The following is a 17,979-nucleotide window of genomic DNA, read 5'->3' as shown; positions in this document are numbered from 1 at the left end:
AAGATGGCATGCATTCTGAATACCCCTTTCCCTAGTCTGCCTTCCCTTCTATCTCTCCCCCCTCTTCTCTTATCCCCTTCCCCTTCAATTTTCCTGTATGGCAGGATGGATTTCTATACCCCATTTCCTGTATTTCTTATTTCCCAGTTGCATGTGAAAACATTTTTTTAAACATGTTTTTAAAACTTTGGGTTCCAAATTTTCTCCCTTCCTCCCTCCCCACCCACCCTCATTGATAAGGCAAGCAACTAAATATAGGTTATATATGTGCAGTTATGCAAAATACTTCCATAGTACACATGCTGTGAAAAACTAATTCTATTTCCCTTAATCCTACCCTGCCCCTCCATTTATTCTATTCTTTCTTTTGACCCTGTTCCTCCTCAGAAGTATTTGCTTCTGATTACCCAGTTTCACAATCTGCCTTCCTCTCTATCATCCCCTACTCTCTTGTCCCCTTCCCCCACCCCCACTTTCCTGTAGGGTAAGACAGATTTCCATAGTCAATTGAGTGTGTATCTTATTCCTTCCTTAAGTCAAATCCTATGAGAATAAGATTCACTCATTCCTTCTCACCTTCCCCCATTTCCCCTCCACTGTAAGAGCCTTTTATTTTCTGTTTTTTTTGTGAGATAATTTACCCCGTTCTACCTTTCACTTTTTCCTTCTCCTAGTATAATCTTCTTTCACTCCTCAATTTTATTCTCCAGATATGACCCCTTCATTTTTAACTCACCCTGAGCCCTCTATCTATCTATCTATCTATCTATCTATCTATCTATCTATCTATCTATCTGTCTATCTATCTATCTATATCTATACATATGTACTTATAATTTTTCCCCTCCAACTCCCCTAATACTGACAAAGATCTCATGAGTTACAAATATCATCTTTCCATGCAGGAATGTAAACAGTTCAACCTTAGTGAGTCTCTTATTATTTTCTCTTTCCTGTTTACCTCTTCATGTTCCACTTGAGTCTTATATTTGAAAATCAAATTTTCTATTCAGCTCTGGTCTTTTCATCATGAATGCTTGAAAGTCCTCTATTTCACTGAATGACCATTTTTTCCCCTGCAGGATTATACTCAGTTTTGCTAGGTAGGTGATTCTTGGTTGTAATCCTATCTCCTTTGCCCTCCAAAATATTATATTCCATGCCCTACGGTCCCTTAATGTAGAAGTTGCTAAATTTTGTGTTATCTTGATTGTGTTTCCACAATACTTGAATTGTTTCTTTCTGTCTGCTTGTAATATTTTCTCCTTGACCTGGGAACTCTGAAATTTGGCTACAATATTCCTAGGAGTTTTCCTTTGGGGATCTCTTTCAGGAGGAGATTGGTGGATTCTTTCAATTTCTATTTTGCCCTCTGGTTCTAAAATATCAGGACAGGTTTCCTGGATCATTTCTTGAAAGATGATGTCTAGGCTCTTTTTTTGATCATGGATTTCAGATAGTCCAATAATTTTTAAATTCTCTCTCTCCTGGATCTATTTTCCAGGTCAATTGTTTTTCTAATGAGATATTTCACATTGTTTTCTAATTTTTCATTCTTTTGGATTTGTTTTACAGTGTCTTGATTTCTTATAAAGTCACTAGCTTCCAATTGCTCTATTCTAATTTTTAAGGAAGTATTTTCTTCAGTAAGCTTTTGGACTTCCTTTTCCATTTGGCTAATTTTGCTTTTAAGGGGCATTCTTCTCCTCATTGGCTTTTTGGATCTCTTTTGCCATTTGGGTTAGGCTATTTTTTAAGGTGTTATTTTCTTCAGTATTTTTTGGGGTCTCCTTTAGTAAGCTGTTGACTTGTTTTTCATGATTTTCTTGCATCACTCTCAGTTTTTCCTCTACTTCTCTTACTTGCTTCTCAAAATCCCTTTTGAGCTCTTCCAAGGCCTGGGACTGATTCATATTTTTCTTGGAGACTTTGGATGTAGGAGCTTTGACTTTGTTGTCTTCTTCTGGTTGTATGTTTTGATCTTCTTTGTCACCAAAGTAAGATAATATAGTCTGACTCTTTTTACTCATGATCCCAGCCAATTACTTGAGTTTTAAACTCTTTGTTAAGGTAAAAGTCTCCTTCCAATGTGGAGAATGTACTGTCCCAAGCTTCAGGGGTTTGTACAGCTGTTTTCAGAGATACTTCTAGGGATTTGAAAATTTTCAGTTCTTCCAAGATGCTATGATAAAGGGTGAAGTGTTTTCTTTCCACCGCCACAACAAGCTCCACCACACCAGTGTTCCTCCTTGCCCCAGGACCGCCCCTCAGAACTGTGACCCAGATCCAAGCACCAGTAAAGCAAGAGATTCCTGCCTCAGCCCTGGCAAAGAAATCCCTGCAATCCCCCTCTGATCAGCCGCTCCATTCCCCCTCAGTCTGTGGGCCGGAACCTCAGGAAACAGCCGTGGCCCTGGGCCTCGCTCAAGACTTGTGGCTGAGACCTAGCTCCTCTCTCACTGCAGTCACAGACTTTTCCCTCTGACCTTCCAAGTTGTCTTTGGCATTCATGGGTTGAGAAGTCTGAAAACTGCCACAGCTGCCTGCGATTCAGTCCTCTGATGCCTGCTCCAGAGTTGCTGTGGCCTGCGCACCCACACCAAACTGCACTCCTCTCCCCGCCTGGTGTGATATACCTTTCGGATCAACCATCCAGGCTGTCTTTGGCTGGAAATTTGTTTCACTCTGTCTTTTTGTGGGTTCTGCTGCTTTAGAATTTGTTTAGAGCCATTTTTATAGGTATTTGGAGGGGTTTTTTATAGGTATTTGGAGGGGTTTTTGAAGGCTTCTTATAGAAAGTGGGATTTGACCTGAGGCACAAAGGAAACCAGAAAAATCAAAGGGTAGATATGAGGAGGGAAAGTATTCTGGGCATGGGGGACAGCAAAGAGAGGAGATCCAGGGTCATGTTTGGGAAAAATAACACAAACTCTGGTATTACTGGACCACAGAGTGCATGGAAGAGAGTATGAAAAGACTGGAAAGATAGGAAGAGGTCATGTTGTAAAGGGCTTTTGGTGTCAAATAAAAGATTTTATATTGATCCTAGAGGTAATAGGAAACCCCTGCAGTTTTTTGAGAAGGTGCTATGATGTGGTCAGACTTATACTCTAGGAAAATCACTTTAACAGTTATACAGAAGATGGATTGTGGTAGGAAGAGGCTTGAGGCATGGAGATCAATTATAGGTTATAGCTCAGGGAAGGTGTGATGAAGGTTTGAACCAGAGAGGTGATCTTGTGAGTGGAAAGAAAGGGTGTACACAAGAGATGTTGTGAAGACAGAAAATGTGATGAATCCTTTGAGTTGTTTATAAGAAAAGATTTCCCTCAGGTTGATTTTTTAACATGTCTTAGATTGAAATGGTGAGGACTTTGATCCAAGACTGCCTTTCAAGACCACCAAAAGTGTCTCCAGAAGCAGAATACAAGAATGTGTAGAACATGAGTTCCTTGAGGACAGAAGGATTTTTTGCTCTCTTTGTATCCCTAACACTTAGCATAGTGCCTGGTGCTTGGTAGATGCTTAATAAAAGCTTGTTGACTTACTATGTCCTCTCTTCCTCCTCCATCTTGTACACAAACCAGATTACATCTACCTTAATTTTGTGCATACGTTACCTCATATGCTTTAAAATGGCTCTGAGGTTAAAAGGACCAGTAAAACAAACTAACTGGGGCCAATGCTGTCTTGGTAGAGGTTGCTTGGGTTAAATGTTGGAAGAAATCAAGTTGTATGCCACTGATGGTGATATTATCATGTCCACAGGATCAACTTACTCTCCATCCTTGATATTTCAGGTAATAGTAGTCATAGCCCAAAGGCCTTTTTCCATATGCTACTGGTTTTGTTTTCTCTGATGTGGGCTGGGCCACAATTATCCATGTCTAGGTCACCTGCTGATTACATTGTGGCAATATTCTAGGAGACCACCCAGGAGCCACCGCTGACTTAAGTACGTCACTAAGTATGGTGGAGTCACCACAAAGATTACTTTCATGCCCATGTGACCCTAGCTCTCTCTCTGTAATTTGAAGGGCTGGTTCCAGTTCTTGAGAAAAGTGGGTAGGACTGAGATCTAATGATGTGAGAAACTTCTTTTTTCCTCAGTCTCCTCTCTTAGGCCTGTGAGTTTGAGCTCTGTTGCTCCTGGGTCCTAATGACCATGTCTTTGTCTGACAACATCTTGTTTTTAAAATAGATATCCTTAAGTTTTTCAGTATCATGGATCCCTTTGGCAGTCTGGTTAAGTCTATGGGTCCCTTCTAGAAATCACATTCTTAAGTGCCTGAAACAGAATACATCTAATTACAAAGGATGACATTTATATTGAAATATGTTTGTCAAAATATTTTAAAAACAAAAAAAAGTTCATAGATCTCAGGTTAAGAACCCCTAATTAGAAATCTTTTCCCAGAATATGAGATGAATATATGGGCAAGGTCCAGATACAAGTTTAATGGGATACTAAAGAAGAAGTTAATCCTATGTAGTTCACCAGATCAGTAAGTCCTCATGATAAGTCAGCTAAGGTGCTGTTAGGCATTAATATGATGATAGTAGAAGTCCCTAAGATGGACATTGGACATGTTAGTTTCTCTTACTCTTGTTGGAATTAGAGGGGGTTTCCTTCTTTCCTTCCCTTCTTGTTTGGGGTGTGGGTGGAAATACTCTTTAGAAGGAAAGCTTGATAGAAGAAAAAAAATTAATCTTATTTCTGGGAAAAGAAAAGCAATGCAGTCAGGGAATCTTGGGAATAAGACAAGTAACCTCTCTCATTCTCAGGCTCCTGTTCAAACAGATTAATTGCTGATGGAGAGCCCATTTTTGGCCTGTTATTCACATCAACAAACATGCAACCACACAATGATCCCATGTTAGAAATATTCCCTGGGTATTCTTTTTTTAAAATAAAATTGGCAAATTAGATAATTTAGTTCTTCTCAAAATTAATGTGATTCATTGGGTAGAACTTGTCCCAGAAGCTCCTGAGGGAAAACGGAAGTTTTTCTAAAATCCGTGCAGGGTAAATGTCAGATTGACTCTGGTTACCATAAAACTTGGTGACCGAAAACAGATAAACTCCATTGTCTTGAGACCAACCCAATGGCTGACAGAGAATATTCTGTCAATAGAAATTTATTTCTTCAACTTATGGATCTGAACCCTGTTAATTGCAGACACTGTTCAGAGGAATGTCACTTTAAGATGCTACCAGTTATTAAATTTCACATGCATACAACACACACACACAAAATCTTAAAAACAAAATGTAACACAAGTTCATAGTTTCTTAAACAATCCTCTTTCCTGTTCTTCTCTGAACATTGTAGACAGCCAGGCTGGATAGAGTACTAGGCCAGGAGTCAAGAAGGCCTGAGTTCAAATGCAGCCTCAGACACTCACTAGCTACTTGACCCTAGAGAAGACATTTAATCTCTGTTTGCCTTGGTTTACTTCTCTGTAAAATGGATATATTAATTGCAACAACCACTCAGGATTATTGTGAGGATCAAATAAAATTACAAATGCAAAGTGCTTTTCAATCCTCAAAATGCCATATAAATGCTAGCTATTATTGTTATATTGAAATACTTATGTTTGTAGATTGTTAGAAAAAAATAGGAAAGTAGAAAAAAAGATGGAAAAAAAAGATGTTGTTGGTTTTTTACCTACTATGTGCCAGGTACTTTGCTGGATGCTGGAAATACAAAGACAGAAATGACAAGTGTCCTTTCCTCAAAGATTTTATATATCTTAAGAAGAATTGAAGACTCTAAAATCATGCTTTTAAGGGGAATGGAGAGAGGGTATAAGGATACAAAGGAAGTGAGAACAGCTATCCCATCAGGGAAATTCAATACAATATTTAAGTACTTAACAGAAGGATTCATGAATCCATTGAGAACTGAGGCTAGAAAGAGGAGTGATAACAAAGCTGAGACTCACCTAAGAGCTGAAAGTGGGTCTCTAGAAATTGTTTTTGTTTGTAAGTTTGTTTTTTGCTTTAAAAACAATTCAACTATGTTCCCATGAACTGCTCATACTAAGAATTCTGTACACCCAGTTAAATGGAATATTTGACCAAGAAAATGGAAAAGCTAAATCACAAGATGCTCAGTGAGTTGTCCAAGATCATAGGCAGAGTTACAGTAATAGCAGATTCAGGAATTAAATGCAAATCCCTCTGGTCCTTGAGCATAGCTTTTGCAATCACAATATTGAATGCTTTCCATTTCTTCTCAGGCAATTCAGGTATCAGTCTGGATTAAGCCAAAATGGGAAAGACACGGGAAGGATGTAGCAACTCTCATTTCCCTAGGTTTCAAATCAATTTAAATAAGCATTATCTGAGTACCCACCATGTGGCTTGGGTGGGTCTGGTGGTGCATGCCTATGCCCCTCTGCTGCTGGGGAGGCTGAGATTGCTGGAGTTTGGGAGTTCTGAGCTTCAGAGCTAAAATGGATTGGATGTCTACACTAAGTGCAACATCAATATGATGAGAACCCAGGAACAAAGAGCACCTAGATTTCCTAAAGATTGTTGAACTTTCCCATGTAGGAAAAAGTGGACATCTTTAAAGTTTCTGAGTTGATCAGCAGTGGGGTCAGACCCATAAGTGGCTGCTACACTTTCAGCCCTAAAAATCCAAAGTATATAATGTGAAACTTGTCTAGAGTAAAAATTTTATTTCATTTTTTAAAGGAAAGCAACAGTCACCATTTTACTTTTAGGTTGCATAAAGAGCTTAAAAAGATCTTTATTGATAATCTTTTAAAAGTTCTACCTTCCCCCAGTAAAATCTTTCTTGCGTCAAAGAAGAACAATTAAACAAAACAAATCAATGCATTGGCTGTTTTGGAGAACGTATGCTTTATTTTGTACCCATAGCCCACCACTTCTCTACAGAGAGGAGGAAAATACTGTCATTTCTCTGAAGTCATGATTGGTCTGGCATATCAGGTCCTTGGGTCTTTGTATCAAACATTTATGAGCTTGGGGCTTACTCTAGGCTTCATGTATCCTGTTAGGATATGTGGAGGCAATGTGGTTCAGTATTGGGACTGCTTAAACCTTCATTTTCGTCAGGCCCTCGATAGGTTTCCGCTCCAGGAAGGCTTAGCTGCACTTTCAAATCCTTCCCCCAAATGAACATTTGCAGTGTGCCATGTTGCAATTATATGCCCTTTGCTCTCATGCCAAGGAAATGGTGAGATCAGTTCCAGAGCTGGCCTGGCTTTCTTTTCTCCTGCCCACATGCTACACATCACAGAGCGTCCGAAGTGGAGGTGTTGCCTTCACCAAGCTTCCTGAACAGCCTCTCCCTGAGCTGCCCAGGGTCTCTCAGCTCTGCTCCTTACCCTGGCAGGCTTCCTCTGCCAGAACACCCATGCCAGGCTTTTCCACATGTTTACACGGTTATGGTTCAAGTGGCTTCTTAAAACAGATGCTGCCTTTCTGTGAGTGAGGCTGCTAGACACTGTTTTTCCAGGGAGAGCAGATTGTCTCCCTTCTGACCTTTACATTGAGTGAAATAGAATCCCACCCTGCTGAGGTTGGTTTTTCCTTTTGCTATACTTGGCAACAATGGTCATAGTCCTGTGCCCACCTCCTTTCTCTTTGGTCTTTCCTGGAATCTTTTTATTTTCCCAGATTTTTCCCACTCCAGACTATTCTTCTAACTTTTCTCTTTATCCAACCAAGACTCCAATTAGTCTTACATATTTTACAGTGGGAGGAAATGCTCCTGTGTGGCTTAATTTTTAATGAAACATAATACCTTTAAATTAAGAAACTTGGAGCACTTAGCAGGTGAAATTGTGCTCATGATCGAGGGACAGCTAGATAGTGCAGGGAAGAGAATGGTGGCATTCATTGGTGGCAGTGTTGGTCCTGAAGGCAGGAAGACCTGAGTTTTAATCCTGCTTCAAACACTTACTTAATGCTAGTGCCTTCCCTCTGAAATGATCTGCAATCAATCTTCCATTTAGCTTGCACACAGTTGTCTACATGTTGTCTCATCCATTAGACTGTAAGCTCTTCCAAGGTAGGGACTGTTTTTGCTTTTCTTTATATCCCTAGACCCCCTAGCACAGTGTTTGGTACATAGTAGGAGCTTAATAAATGTTTGTTGATTGATTGATGCTTAATGTGTTTGTTAATTGATTGACCCATCATCTCATTTTTTGTAAATATCCCTCACTGGTGCTGGATAAGAAAGAAAAGACTTGATGAGTAGGGAGGGACAAGTAAAAGAGAGATTAGACTTTTTCTGCTTGGTCTCAGAGTGAGAACTTGGAGTAATGGATGGATGTTAGGAAGAGGTCTATTGGGCTTGATATAAGGAGAAAGTCTCAAGTAGAACTCTCCCAATGTGGAATGGGCTATCCTTAAGAGGATAAGAGAAGGGAAACTGGATGACCTCTTGATTAGGTGGTAGAACAGATTTTTCTTTTAAAATAAGTTTTTATTGATGTCTTTTGATGTTTTTTTTTTTGTATCAGCATACATTTCCCCAGTATCTTTTTCCCTGCCCCTCCCAGAGAGGCATCTCATATAACAAATAGGATTTTTTAAAACCAAAAAATAAAGAAAAAAAAGAATGGTAAAGAATTAGTGTAATTGACTAATATACCCCCAAAGTCCAAAAACCTGTGCAACATGAACCTCCAACTTCTGCAAAGGGGTAAGACGGGGGTGTCTTTTCAGATCAAAGTAAGACTGGAAAGATTGATTGGAGTTAAATTGTGAAGGGTCTTAAGTGTCAGGGTAAAGAGTTAATATTTTATTCCTAAAGGTAATAGGAAGTCACTGAACATTTTGTTTTGTTTTGTTTTGTTTTGCAGGGGCGTCAGACCTGTTCTTTGGAAAGACTATCTTGGCCCCTGTGCGGAGAATGTATTAGAGAGGGGAGAGGCAAATCAGGGAGTGGCTGTTAGAATAATCTAGGTGAGAGCTCTAAGCTAAGGTGATATCCACGGGATGAATTCAAACAATATTGTAAAGGTAGAATCTCAGGAATGAACTAATTAACTAATTCATTTTTAAGAGTGAGAGAGAGAGAAAAGCTGAAGATTGATTACTCCGAGGTTCCAAGTCTGTATAACTAGGAAATTGGTGCTGATATCAAAAGAAATAGGAAAGTTAGGAGGTGGGATGGTAACCCCTGCTTTGATCTCCTACTATCTCTCATTGGTCTGCAGCATTCTCTAAAAACTGTGATCAAATCTTGCTTCAGACACTTGCTAGCTGTGTTACCTTGGGCAAGTCACTTAATTTCTTGGTTCTTCAATTCCTTCATCTGTAAAAAGAGGGAATTGATGGCCCCTTTCAGCTCTAACCTGATGCTCCTGAGGGTCCTGTTACCAACCTCTGGTGAGCTAACTTCACTTGCCTTCTGCTGTAAGTGGCTGAGCTTATTTCAGTGAAGCTCAGACAAATCAGCACCCAGCCTGGGGCAGAGGAGTTTCTATGAAGATGACTTCAGTCCCAGGACTTCATTATGGGTATCTTACCCATTACAGTAGGCACTTTATAAATGCTAGTAAAACTTGAATATACTTGAAACTTGAAAAGTTGAAATAAATGTTAGACAGTGATTTAGGGTTGCTTATTGTTTATAAATGTGACCTACAAATGACAGACTGAATGTGAATGTGATGTCTGTAAGAGCTCCAAGCTTCACACCTATGTGAACCAAGTCTCACACCAGTCTTTTGCAGACCACACACACGTTCCAACCTACTAAAAGCAATATTTATGTATATGGGTGAAACGGGACAAATGACTTTTTATTTTGGGCTTTTTAATAAAGCATTATGTTCTGCAAGTAGAAAATTACCTTGCCCCATTCTCTCTCTCTCTCTCTCTCTCTCTCTCTCTCTCTCTCTGTATATATATATATATATATATATATATATATACCATTGGTAATTTTCATATTGGGGTGAATTGCAGTATGTTCTGTTAAAAGCAGAACGATGCTTTCTGGGTACTGGAAACACCTCACTAAAGATCATGACAGACAATGGGTATGTAATGTAACCCACTATTGTCAATATTTATGCAATTCAGTTTTTTAAAAAAATCCATTTGTTGGTTATTAGACAAGGGTCTTATACCTAGAAAACTAAAATAACGTTTTTAGGTGGTATAAAAGTTCTGTGATTCTGAACACATTTGGTACCCTTTCCCACCCCTCTGCCACAATGAAGTCAAAGTCACACAAAATTGAGACCTAGATCCATAATCCTATGAACAGAATGAGGTTAAGAGCTCACCATTACTAGAAGGAATGAGGTCCTTCATTGTTGGATATACCCAAGCAGAAACTAGATGACCATTTATCTAAATACTTTTTGGCAAGTCATTTAATCTTTCTGGGTGACAGTTTCCTCTTGTGGAAAATAAAGGAGTTAGAATAGAAGGCTGATAACTTTCTAAATCTATGATCCTATAATCTCTCAATAATACTCCAGAGAAATGCCTACATGGAGTAAAAGGTTGAATTGGATGGCCCCCAAGGCCTCTCCCTACTCTAAGAGCCCACAATTCTTCTCACTTACTATTTCTTTGTAGCTCTTAGTCACCTGGTTCTTATGGTAAGCATCCTCTCTGCCCCCTGACATCTACCACCAAAGTGGGGAACCTGGAATTTCACTTTCATTTCTGGTGCCTTAGCACATGAATCTTCCAACTCCTTCTTTACTCTAGAATACTTTCCCACATAAATTAGAATTTCCTTTGCATAAGTTTATCATAATTCTTATCTACCCATCAGACTTATACTGTTCCAGGTTATAGTCATTAGGAAAAATCAACCCAGTGCATTAGAAACGAGAAAATTTGCTCATAAGGGCATTCAGGAAATGCTTCTTTTTTACCGTCCATGTCCCCAGGGAGCCTTTTAATGTGCCCCGTTCCCAAAAGGTTGGTGGTTGATTTTGTGAGACTACGCTAACACATCCCAATCATGCTCCCTTTCTGTGTTGCAAGCATACCTATGCATAAGAAAACTCTAGGTCCCCAAGAGTGCTCATGGCCTCATGGCTGGGTGGGAATAGGGGAAGCCAAACTGCTCTTTCCTAAACTTGGCGAATTACACAATAATTTCCCAATAAGGACATGATGCCATAGCATGACTATGACTATGTGTTCTTCAGAACACAAAACAACCTTTTGTGGTAGTGGGGGCTACTGATGAAAGTAACTCTGGACCCAAATGAGTAATGTTCTGATTTAACTGACCTCATATATGAACTAAATCGTGTTTGAGAACAGTGTAATTTCTCATAGCCCCTAGACTAGCTCATGTTTAGATAGAGGAGACCCTCTAAGACTTAATAGTAAATACTCATTGATGACTTCAAAATGCAAATTGCCCACAACTGCTAAAAATCCTTCTGACAATTGAGAAAAATATACAAATTCAAAAATCCTTCAGTTCATGACAGAAGGAAAGTTAGCTTTTTCTAGGCAATTCATATGAAGGTGAATGCATAAAAGACTGTGAGATAACTTTCTTTTTCTTTGAAAATAACCTTTGAAGTCAATTTTTTTAGCCTCCAGGGCAAAAAGTAAGGAATAATGTTTGGAAATATACAAGCACAAATTCACACTATCAGGCTAATAATTCCCTCAAAGAAGAAAGCATTTCTTTTCTAAAGTGTACTACATTCTTCCTTTTTTAATTTTTTTTATTAAAAAAAAAACAACCCTAGCTGTGTGACTCTGGGCAAGTCACTTAACCTCAATTGCCTCACCAAAAAAAAAAACAAAAAACCCACACAGTTTTACTGGTATCTCTTGTTTTCTCTCCCTTTCCTACCACAATTGAATCCTCCCTTGAAACTAAGTTAAGCAAAAACATCCGACATAGTAACCATATCTGGCAACATGTATGGTATTTTGCCCTTTCTGCAGAGAAGAACATATGCTTCATTTTCTGTACTCTGGGGCCATTATTGGTTTTTTGATTACTCAGAGTTTGGTTTCCTTTAGTGAACGTTTCGTTGACATCATCGTGCTCTTCTGCATCTCCTGAATCCACTCTGTATCAGTACATACATATCTTATTTTTCTCCAAATTCCTGGACATCATCATTTATTAATGCACAGTAACATTCCGTTACATACACATGTGTGTGTATATGCACACACACATACATACATCCACACATATATACATATATTATGTATACAGGGTGTGATGGTAAATATTTAACAACTGGCTCTCTGAAAATACATGATACACTTTTAAATTTAATTTGCATGATTAAATTTTTTTCTCTGCCACTTTCTTAAGTTTAAATAATCAACAAAACACTAAGTCAAGCACTGATTTGTAGTATTTGCTGATTTTTGAGGTGTAAATGCTCCTGCAGAAAATTTAACATTCAGCTCTTAGGAGCCAGTATGAACTGACTCCAACATATCCCTGGATGTACAAGCATATATGTACCTATTATATACTTATCTATGTAAATATATATATATATATATATACACACACACACACACACACACGTATGGATACTGTGTATCTATATGTACATGTATATGCCTATATACATGTGTGTATTTTGTATATATGTATATGCATAAATAGATATAGACGCATCATATTTTGTTCAGTCATTCTCCAATCAATAGTCCACGATTTTGTGCTTCTATGAATATGTTGGTTTTTTTTTTCTTTTTTCTGTCTTTGATCCCCTTGGGGTTAGTGCCCACTGGAGTGATTTCTGATTTGAAGAGTATAAATAGTTTAGTGACTTCTTTGCATAATTCCGATTTGATATCCAGACTAGCTAGATCAGTTTACAGCTCCTCCAAAATTGCTTGGTAGAAAGAATTTTTGAGTACTTAGCTATTGGACATCAATCTTCAAGAATTAAAAATAAGGCCTAATGGAAGGCAACCTTCAGTTCTGTGTGTCTGCATATGTCACAGTGACTAGAATACTTACACAGGTCATTTATATTCAGGAGTCAGCATGGCGGGAGTTGCCAAAAAGATAAGCTTGAAGGCAGCGTGACTTGATTGACGTTCAGATCTCACCTTTGACACACGCTGTCTGTGTGGCCCTGGGCAAGTCATTTAGTTTTTCAGTGCCCCCAGGCAACTTTCCCAGACTATGTTTCAGAACAGTTGTCAATCCGCATTGGTAGAGAAAGTATCTTTGGTGGGGAGCTCCCTACCATACTGAAATCAGGGGCCTGGTCAAAAAACAAACAAAAAACCCCAATCAACTTTATATGCATTTTTTTGTTATATAAATTTACATATCTTTAATAAACAAAGGAAAATCCCATCAAATAACAAGTAATTTCCAATATTTTCCAGTTTCCCCAAATAGTAACATTACAAACTTGATGAACTTGGATGACAATGTGTAAATTCCCATGCCTGAAACCCCCTTGAGTATACTCAAGGCACAAAAAGAAAACAAGCTTACATTCTGCTTTGCTCCATTTTATTTCTCAGGTCCTTTCAGATTGTTTTAGAACAAGGTGGTTAGCACTTTCCTTTTTTTTTTTTAAATTCTTACGTATTTTCTTTTATTTTAAATTCTTATTTTATGTTCAGGTTCAAATTTTCTCTCTTCCTCCCCCTCCTCTACACTCATGGAAAAAATAAGAAAAAGCCCATTAAAAACATACAGTGAAACAAAACAAATTCCCACAGTGAACATATCCAAAACAACCTAAAACAAAGCCAAGCATAAGCCTCAATCAGCATTCCGAGTCCATCACCTCTGTAGCTAGAGGTAGGTAGCATAATTCATCAAGGGCACTCTGAGATTGGTTGGTCATTGTGTTGATTAGAGTTCCAAGGTTTTCCAAAGTTATCTTTATAATATTGTTATTATTATGTAAATTATCCTCCTGGTTCTACTCACTTTATTCTGAATAAGTCTTCCCAGATTTCTCTGAACCTGTCCCCTTCATTATTTATTTACCATAACTTATCCAGTCACTCCTAAAATGATAGGTATCCCCTCAGTTTCCAATTCTTTGACATCACAAAAATAGCTACTGTGATTATCTCTGCACATATTCCTTCTTTGATCTCTTTTGGGTATAGACAGTATGAGTATCACTAGATGATAATTAACAGTTGGGCTTTTAGGAGTTTCATCTTGTTCACCCTAAAACCAAAGCTGACAAAGATCACATTTAGATGGCTTTATTATTGAAAACAGCCCCAAAGTGTCATTATTTTTTTTAAATCAGTGTATGTTTTTTTTTTTGGCTAGGCAATGGGGTTAAGTGACTTGCCCAGGGTCACACAGCTAGTAAGTGTTATGTGTCTGAGGCCAGATTTGAACTCAGGTCCTCCTGAATCCAGGGCTGGTGCTCTATCCACTGCGCCACCTAGCTGCCCCTAAATCAGTGCATGCTTTGGTAGAGCGATTTCCATTTGGCCACCATGGCCAGAAATACTGCTTAAGTGGTTAATCCAGCAAAAAAAAAAAAAAATTTAAAAGTGTATTTGATTTAGTTTGTTAATGTGGCAGCTTGAGAATGGGGCAGCAAAGTCCAATACTGCCAGCACTTGGCAAACTAAAGTCTCTCCAGATGCAACCTGAGGAGATGAAAATATTCTCTAGCAGTCAAGTGATTTACCCACAGGAAGTAATTTCAGGCTATTGAGGAGCCAGAATTCCATTTGGTAAGTTACCAGTTCCTGGGATTGAATGTTCTAAAAAACTGAATTTGCCTCAAGATAGTCAGTTGGTACTTCAAAGCCACTGTTTTCTTTACCTTGCTCAAAATCTATCCCATTTCTTCTTATACATTTGACCTTTTATCACTTATATATGTGCTGTGTAATTTTTTCCTGCCCTTACTCTTTCTTTAGGACAAAGGCAACTATTTGTGGACATTGGTCCACCCCCTTGTTTGGGTAAAAGCTATGATTTAAACCTGGTCAAGAAAGGATAGTTAAGCAATTGAGGGGGAGATTTTACTGATTTTTTAAAAAAAATGATGATTGTTATTCAAGTCTCTTGTGGTGAATTCTTATGGTCTAAGAAAAGACAAGGGCAGCTTTGCAGATACCCTCTTGAAAATTGAAAACAGCCAAGAGTCATCAGTGTGCTAATCATAATCATTTGCCAATTTGGGTTCCTTGAGTCATCTTCCATTGGGAAGTGTTTGACTTTCATTAGACTTACCCTAACCACACACTGATTTGTTATTTTTATTTCCTTAGTGAGGTTGTCATAATCATCACTAATATGAAGAATAAAACATCAAACAAACTATAATTTCCCAAATGGGTTTAATGATGATTAAAAATAATAATAATAACTAATGTCAAACTCTCCCAACTTTTTTAATCAACTAAACTCCAAGATAGCATTAGCATCATGATTTTGGAGTGTTTCTTCAACATCTTCATACTTTATCTACTAATCCTCTTTCTTATTCTGACTTACCATAATTTCTATCCTCTTCAAACCCAACTCTTAATCTCATTCATACTTCTAACATTATAATTTTTTTCCTTGTAACTTCATTACTATAGGGATACTCCTTCTATTACTAGAGATCATTAACCCCTGTATAACTTACCATCTTAGAGAGTTGGCCCTGGACACTGAAAGGTTAGGTGACTTGTCCATGCTTACACAGCTAGTGGGTGTCAGAGGCAGGCCTTATCTCAGGCCTTTCTGATTCTACCATTGGCCCTCCATCTGCTGCACCATACTGCCTCTCAAAATGGGAAATTGTCATAAAATTCTCATTAAGCCACATTACTAACAAAATGGTGGTTTTTGGGTGAGAATCTATAATGATACCTATGAAAACCTGGACAAATTACTTCCATTGTTTGGATCTCATTATCCTTCTCTGTAACATGAGGGGCAGAGATTGGAACAGATGACTTCTGGGGCCCCTTCCAACTCTAAATTTACTATCCCAAGGTCATAAGATTAGAAAGCTATTACAAACAAGTGATAGATGGATGCTTACCAGAAACTTTGCAGGCAATGTTTTCTGAGAGATAGGGCTCTATTGCTCTGGAAGGCAGATTCCAAAGGTTTAGTTGCTCAGATCTATGATGACCCAAGAGAGTTTGAGCTCATTTGTGTGCTTCTTTGAATTTTTCATTTGCTATCTATGAAGAGGAACTAATAACTATTGCCCCTAGGATAAAACAGAAACTCTTCTCTCAGCCTGAACCTCTATAATCTGGTTCCTGTTCATCTTTCTTGCCTTATTTCATACTACTCATAGGATCAAATTGAGAGCTAGGGAGAGACCTTTGAGGACACCAAGTCCAATCTCTACAGGAGGAGAATGAGGTTCAGAGAGTCCATAATTTACCTAAAGTTACACAGCTAGTAAGTATCTGTAATGACCCAAAGGCCCACCAAATGAAGAAACCAAAGAAAAGTTCAAAAACCCATGACAAAGAAGCTGAGTCCCCCTGTCAAAGTAAGACCAGTAGTAATGTCCCAAAACTCGTTTTCCCCAACTGCAAGGAGTTTGATTATTGACTAGCCACCAATTCCCTAGGAGCCTTCCTTCTCCCTGCTAATGTGAATAAGCATCAGTGCCCAGGTTCAGGCTCCTCTCTGCCTTTTCCCAATGCCTGGTTCTCCTAGACCTTCATAAGGACCCTAAAAAAACCACCAGACTTTACTGGTTTGGGAAAGGGTGTCCCGTTCCAGGCTCTCAGTAGAGGCATGATCTGTTTCCACTATTCTCCCTAACTGCTCTTCATTTTGTAAGCATCTCTTCTCCATAAAGTTGATTTGCTTTACTGTCTCACAGTGAGCTTTACATTTCCTTGTATAAGACCTTTAGTATTCTAATACAGTGTATCTGTTATTGTTATAATATTGTCCAGACAGTATCTGAATCAGGATTCAAACCCGGTTCTCCTTGATTTTGAGTTCAGGGCTCAATCCACCATAATATCTCTTGTCTCCTTCATGAACTTTGCAATTCAGCCAAAAAGGACTATTAGCCATTCTCTGAACTCCTTGCTCCTAGAATTAATAATCTCTCCTTCGCCCACCCAGAAGGCACATCCACATGCATGCCCTTCCTCTTGTCCATCTCTTTGGCTTCCTTCAAGACTCAACTCAGGGTCATCCTCCACCAAGGAGTCTTCCTTATCCACCCAGTAATTAATACCCTCTCTCTTCTCAATTTTCTTTGTTCTACACTAATCTGTGTACATCTGTTGTATCCCACTTTAAAAAAAAATACAGATTTTATTGCACACAGAAATTTAAAAGGAATTAAAGGATAAAAGTGTCTGGGAATTTTAATTTCATTTCTGTAGTCATTATTTATGTGACAGCGTATTTAAGGTGTGTGAGATTTTATTTTTCTTTATTAGTATAGCCAGGACTAAAAGACCTTTCTCTCCCCACCATGCACTAGTGCTAGGAAAGTATATGGCCTCTCTTTCCCCTAGACGAAGTCATGGACAATTTGAATAATCTTATCCAGCTGCTGTATGGGAAATACAATGTACTGACAGATAATTGGAGAGAGAAAAGAGTAGTCCTCTGAGCCTCTTGACCCAACTGAAGTACTGAAACAGGTGGGAGGCACATTGTTTAGATGCAGAAGATGAGATTGTTAAACTGTGATGTCACCATCACAGCCCACATAGGATTAGGGAAAGACACCAAACCATAGTGTGCAAGGGGAATTTGTTCCTCTAGTCTAGACCTTTGGAGACCACATATGTGTGAGGCTAGGGACAATATAAGCATGTAAGACAGTATAAGAGCAGATTTTAGAAACAGTTGTTGTTTTGATTGATGACACAGACTGGCAGAGTTCCTGGAGGAAAGTTAGTACCCTTAGAGAGGGAACAACTCCCATCTGCTGTAGACTGAGGTGAAGTACAGGGAGGGAAACATGTGGCCCAGGGCAGGGATCCACCCCTATCAATATCTCCTGAGACTGATTGAAAGGGTGAATTATAGTAAAAGTAGCACTGCTCAGAAA

This window comes from Vombatus ursinus, unplaced genomic scaffold (assembly GCF_900497805.2).
Source record: "Vombatus ursinus unplaced genomic scaffold, bare-nosed wombat genome assembly UNPS02014802.1, whole genome shotgun sequence".
Taxonomy (NCBI): Eukaryota; Metazoa; Chordata; class Mammalia; order Diprotodontia; family Vombatidae; genus Vombatus; species Vombatus ursinus.
The sequence above is the reverse complement of the archived record's forward strand: the minus strand, read 5'-3'. Positions refer to the sequence as shown.